Raw genomic sequence first — 6,145 nt, forward strand, 5'->3', positions numbered from 1 at the left:
AGTGAAATACTCCCCCCCCCCTCCCCAAAGGTTGTTCTTAGTTCCATAAAAAGTAGTGAAGATGATGTTAAGTTGTAAAAACGAACATTTCTAAAGGAAAGTACTATGTTGTTTTGTAAAGTAGGCAAGTTTATATATAAAGAGAGTGAAAGGGTGGACAAAAAAACGTATTGTTGCTCTGACCCAAGCACAGTATTTGTACACCCAGTACCAATGTTGAAGAAAAAGGAAGAAAAAATCTCAACAATCCCAGACATACATTTAACGTACGCTTAGCGTCGATTGTATCCTTCCACTCACTTTAGAAGTGAAGTACACAATGTTATTTTCAACAGGAAAATATAAGAAAAAGTCTCCCTTTTTTACCTGTTTTTTTTTTTCTTTTTGGCGCTACTCTATTTGTAAAAGACATTAAATTAAATAGTTTTTAATATCTAACACATTGATGCAACACAGCTACTGACAAAAAATTCTACTCTAGTTAGTTCTGACACTAACGATCAAATTATAATGCTGAAAGTTTTGTTTTTTTTAATGGATAGACCTGGGTTCATATTGTGCTTATATTTTCAGTGAGTTTGTATTGGTTCTACTGCTGACACCACCAAGACATGCACACAGTTTAATTTTGTTGCTATAAATTTTTTAAATAAAAATTGAAACATAAAAAAGCTCAGATAGTTTTTCGCTGCCAAAAGCGACATTTACCCTTTTGTTCAAATGGTAAAGGTGACGAAACGTGTACGGTTGCGTAGTTGCCTGAATTTTTTTTTTGTGTTTGGCATATTGTGTAATGAACAAAGACGTTTCTTGTGCACCCGCTACCTTTACTTTCACAACAAGGAATAAACACGGCGGATGTAAAAAACGGGGTGGACAAAAGCCAATATGCCCATGCGGTCGAAAAAGAAGGATCTATGACGTTTTTATCGATGATACTAGAATGAGACGTCTCATATGAAAGATGTTAAGAATCGACACCTGAAAGAAAAAAATAAAACACGTATACATCAGGTTTTTGCTTCTGATAAATATTATGTGCGTGAAAAAATAAGACACAGACAAACAACAGGCTACGCGCATGCGCGTTTGTGAGCTTGGTAGAAAAGAGGGGGAGAGGGGGAGAGGGGAAGGGAGAGAGAGGAAGAGAGAGAGAGAGAGAGAGAGAGAGAGAGAGAGAGAGAGAGAGAGAGAAAGAGACACAGACACACAGACACACAGATAGACACCCAGGAAGACAGACAGACAAACAGACAGACAGACAGACACGCAGACAGACAGAGAGAGGGAGTGAACGAAAGAGAGTAAAAGACAGACAGACTGACAGACAGGGAGACACAGAGAGGTACTGAGCGAAAGAGAGTAAAACACAGACAGACATACTTACAGACATACTTACAGACAGACAGACAGACAGACAGACAGACAGACAGACAGACAGACAGACAGTTAGACAGACAGACAGACAGACAGACAGACAGACAGATTGTGTCAGGCAGGATCGCATGTTTGTACTAACATAACAACTGCTGCACTAAGGGACCGACAAATATAACCAATCCTAGAATCAACTGACTTGAGTTCTTCCAGTGCTAGCTACAATCCCAGCTCGGGGATAAGCGGATTTATCCAGAAGGAGAGCCCAGCATTATTACAAGTATGCACGCTCTCCTTCTGAGAAATCACAGCGTTATGCGGGGCTCACAAAGGAAATCTCGACCGACAAACCCACGACCCCTAATAAATAAAGAACGAGTTCTTAGTGCCCTTAACTCTGCAAACATTGTTTACCTTATCTTTACTAAAGACTGAATCCAGGGCTCTTTCTTTTCTTTGTATATTATTGTACCACTGATGTATTACATGGGAAGTATGATCGTGCGGTGGATGGATAACGTTTATTGGCTTTTGTTATTGCAAAAAGACCTAGGTCTATATCTTAACTGATAGTTTGCTATGATGAAGACAGAGATTTGCCTTTATGATTCCAGGCTACATGCTAGACTTACTAAGAAGTATTCATGCTGGCACTAATTTTTTCCTTGCTGCATTTCTTGAAATAGGGAAATACATGGGCTTAGTTTTAGTGGAAAGGCCAAAAATGGATCTAATCACACGTTTTAGATTATATGGAGCTTTTTTTTCTTCTCTAAAATGGTCGTTTTCTATAGCAAATCTATAAAGAAATCATAATATAAATGTATCGATACACTATGGGAACATCATGCAATGAAAAAGTAAGATAACAAAAATTAGACCAGAAGAAGTAGAGATAGATAGATAGATAGATAGATAGATAGATAGATAGATAGATAGATAGATAGAGAAAGAAAGAGAGTGAGACAGAGAGGGAGGATTTCAGTGGCTGTCTTCATTCATCTGCTCACACACTTTACAAAAAGTTTGAAAAACAATGCAGTGTCAAAAAGTAAGAGCTTTAACAGTATGCTTTAACAAGACATAAATCATTCCTGTTTATCATAACCCCTGTCGCCTGTTCAAGAGGTAACAACTTTAAATAAAAGTGAATTTTGTGGCGTCGGTGGCCTAGTGGTTAGGCTCTCGGACTCGCAACCGTAAGGTCGTGGGTTCGAATCCCGTCAAGGGCCCAACGTTGTGTCCTTGGGAAAGACACTTTACGCGAATTTTCCTCACTTCAACCAGGTGGGAATGGGTACCCGGCTATAGACAGCGAAAGATCTTGTCAGTTTTTTAGTGTTTGAGCGCTTAATCGGCTGCTTGCACTGTATGCTTCCCGGGAAGCTGAGAATGTTTCGGAGTGTTCGGTGGTCTGCTGGGGTAATAATATAGTGTAAAGCGCATAGAGCCTGCTGTTAAGCGGGGATATGCGCTATACAAATGCTATTTATTATTATTATTATTATTATTATTATTATTATTATTATTATTATTATTATTATTATTATCATTATTACACATGACGCACCAGAGACTGTGTTTTAACTTCGCACTGCGGAGAAGACGTGTCATTACCTGAATTTACAGATGAAAATCTGATTTCTGAGTTGACATTTAGGTTTTCGACTAAAAGTTCCCTTCAGGTATTGCAGCACAACTATACTTTTTGCACTTGTTAAGTTTCCTTCCAACTTGTTAGCTTATTAAATGCTCTGTATATAGTACCAGGCTGAAACCTCTGTAGGGCTTCTTTTCTGAACCTAGCTACACCCTGAGAACGGTTTTAGAAGGGCATGGTGACCAGAATATTAGCTTACATACCCATAAGAAAGCAAATACTGTCGATACATCAATTCGTCTAAAACGAACTAAGTTAAGTCCAGTAATGTCATATGAAACAGGGCATTGCCTCATGCGAGCATACTATAACCAAAGCAAGGCCGTTGGCATCATACTAGGCTACATGGGGATGACCATGGTTCGAATCTTCAAAATGGACGTCTTGAACTTCGGATGTTTGAAGAATTTGCAGGTACCTACTCATTAGGCTTGATATTATCTGATACTAACGTTATGCTGTGTGGTATTATCTGGTAGCTTCATCTTTCACGGTCGCGAGTTGCCGTTGTGTACTCTGCCATATCCAGGCCAATCCATCTTCCTATGTTGTCCATCCATGTTATTCTTTGCCTTCCTCTGGCTTTTCTGCCCCACATCTCTCCTTCAAGCACCTCTTTCAAAATGGTCTGGTATTTGATGTCACTTGTTAAAAAGCAGCCACTTAAAAAATATTTCTCTTTCGTCTTTTGACTGGTCTTGACTTTTCTCTCTCCTTGGCTGTGAAGTTCTGACGTCAGTAATTAGTTTCAAACGTTGTATTACCTGTATAATCTGTCCTGGGCAACAACGTCATTGCACACCGGACAGGGTTAAAAAAAAATAACATAAGCGCTCAGTTCCCCCCAGCACCAAAGCCCGCAAGGTATCCATACTGATTGGTCCGGTGGCTGTCTGACTATGGCGACGTCTTTCCTTTCCAGATAATCGTTCCTTCCTTCCTTCTCCTCTCTCTATCCCCATTTCCCGCATCCTAATGATTGCGTGGTGTTCTGCTGTCTCCTTGTCTTCTTCATCCCGCAACTTTTTCTCCAAGGTCTTCAACACTTCTCCTTTGTCAAATTTCACCTCACCATCAACCACGGCACTGCCTGCCAGCCTATCAGCCTCTTCATTGCCTTTCACTTCAGAGTGCCCAGGACAGAATATCCACGTGATGGCTCTAAGTGATGAGTGTTGTATGGGGTTCATCCATTCACTCCGAAGAAGCCCTTTCTCAACCCTTCGCAAGATGCTCTGGGAGTCCGTGACAATGATGAGATGAGTTGTTCTTGGTCTTGTATTATGAAGCCATCCAAGCGCTCTTGTTACGGCCTCAATCTCCATTTTCATGCCATGAACCTTTTTGTTCCCACTGTACACCACAAAACCCCATCCACTTCTCTCACCCCTCCTGACTGATCCATCCGTATAGATCACTGGGTCCTCTGGTTTGAAATGATCCTCAATTAACTGTCGTTTATCATTGTCGTTAATGACAGCAGCACATTCCCGTCTTTCACGACCCATAGTGATGTGAACGTTGGCCAGGCTTCTGCAATCGGTTTCAAACGTTGATCTCATTTGAAGTCAAGTATCTCTTGTGGACAGTTTTGTTGATGGGAAAAGTCGAATACTTTCTATTTGTATTGGCTTTTGGTATTCTTCCTTCTTCCTGGCAGAGAAAGTCTAAAGATCTGAGTTTCCATTGCGAAGTGATTGAGAATGGTGCACCAAATTTTCCTTTGAACGAAGATTGGGAAAAGGGGGCATGAGGTATCTACACCTAAAATACCCGGGCATTCACCCTAACAGGGAAACAGGGAAACAGTCTTTACCTAAAACATAATAATACTCTATTGTGATTGTTCTAAAGTAAACAGAAGAAGAATTCGTTGACTGCAGCAGCACCATGCTGTGTAAGTTCTGGTTTCTTCTACTATTCTTTCTACTTCTTTTCAATGTTGCTTTTATCCTAATCTGCTACCTGCGACTTAGGTTACGTCATTGTGCCGTGCGAAAATAAAATCTTGTTCGTTGTGAGATCCAGAAACAGACTATGTAATCCAGAATAGTATTTAATATTTGATTATGTAAATCAACGCAGCGTTATATGTCGAAGGTTTCTCAGACACAGCAGTGTTGCTTAGCTTTATCTATCAATACCCTTTTCCAAGTCCAGCCAAAAAAGTCGTCTTTCTATCCTTATTCAAAATTCCTGCAAAGAAACTTGTTTCATCTATCTATCTATCTATCTATCTATCTATCTATCTATCTATCTATCTATCTATCTATCTATCTATAAACAATGCAATCGTCCGTCCAACATTATAAATATTGCTGTCCCGATCCAGCATTGTCGATCAAGAGTGTATTGCAGTTGTAATCGGGAGAACCCAGTTTTTCCAAGTGTTGATTTAGGATACTGAGAAGAACATCAAAGATACCTCTTTGTGGAGATCTTTAGGTAAAGGACAAGTACACTGACACAATGATTTCCATACGAGACAAAGGCGTCAGTTCAGCTTCTTGTATAACATCGTGATAAATGTCAGGTACAGTGAGGGAAATCAAAGCTTCAATGTGGAGGTACAGGGGTGCGGGGGAAACAAAGGGGGGGGGGGGGGTGCTCGGGTGAGTTTAAAAAATGAGAGAGGCGCAGGGCTACGGGGGAAAGGGGAGGGTGAGCTTTTGTGGGTTTAAATTTAAAAAATAGAAAGAAGAGAAGCACAAGGGTACAGGGGAGGGTGGGGCTTGGGTGGATTTTTAACAATAAAACAGGGGGTCATATGGGAAAGTAATTTATTCAGTTAGCCAAAACAATGGGATTAGATCCAACCGCCTAAGTAAGTTCTCTTCTTCTGCTTCAGGTCGTTCTATTTGTTTTTCAAAGTTTACAGAACAGCCTCAGACACGACATATATATCATGTGGGAGAAGATGGAGGATTTTAAGTCTAATGGCCCGAAAACTGTTCTGAGAAAATGTGAGAGCAAATTTTGGAAGATTATTTTTTAACAGTGAACTGGAGAGGGTTTGAATGAAAAGCATAAAAGATCACCAAGAGAAAAAGAAGGGGAGAGAGAAAGAGGTAGAGAGAGAAAGAAAGAGAAAAAGAGAGAGAGAGAGAG

Source organism: Aplysia californica, unplaced genomic scaffold, assembly GCF_000002075.1.
Source record: "Aplysia californica isolate F4 #8 unplaced genomic scaffold, AplCal3.0 scaffold00013, whole genome shotgun sequence".
NCBI lineage: Eukaryota > Metazoa > Mollusca > Gastropoda > Aplysiida > Aplysiidae > Aplysia > Aplysia californica.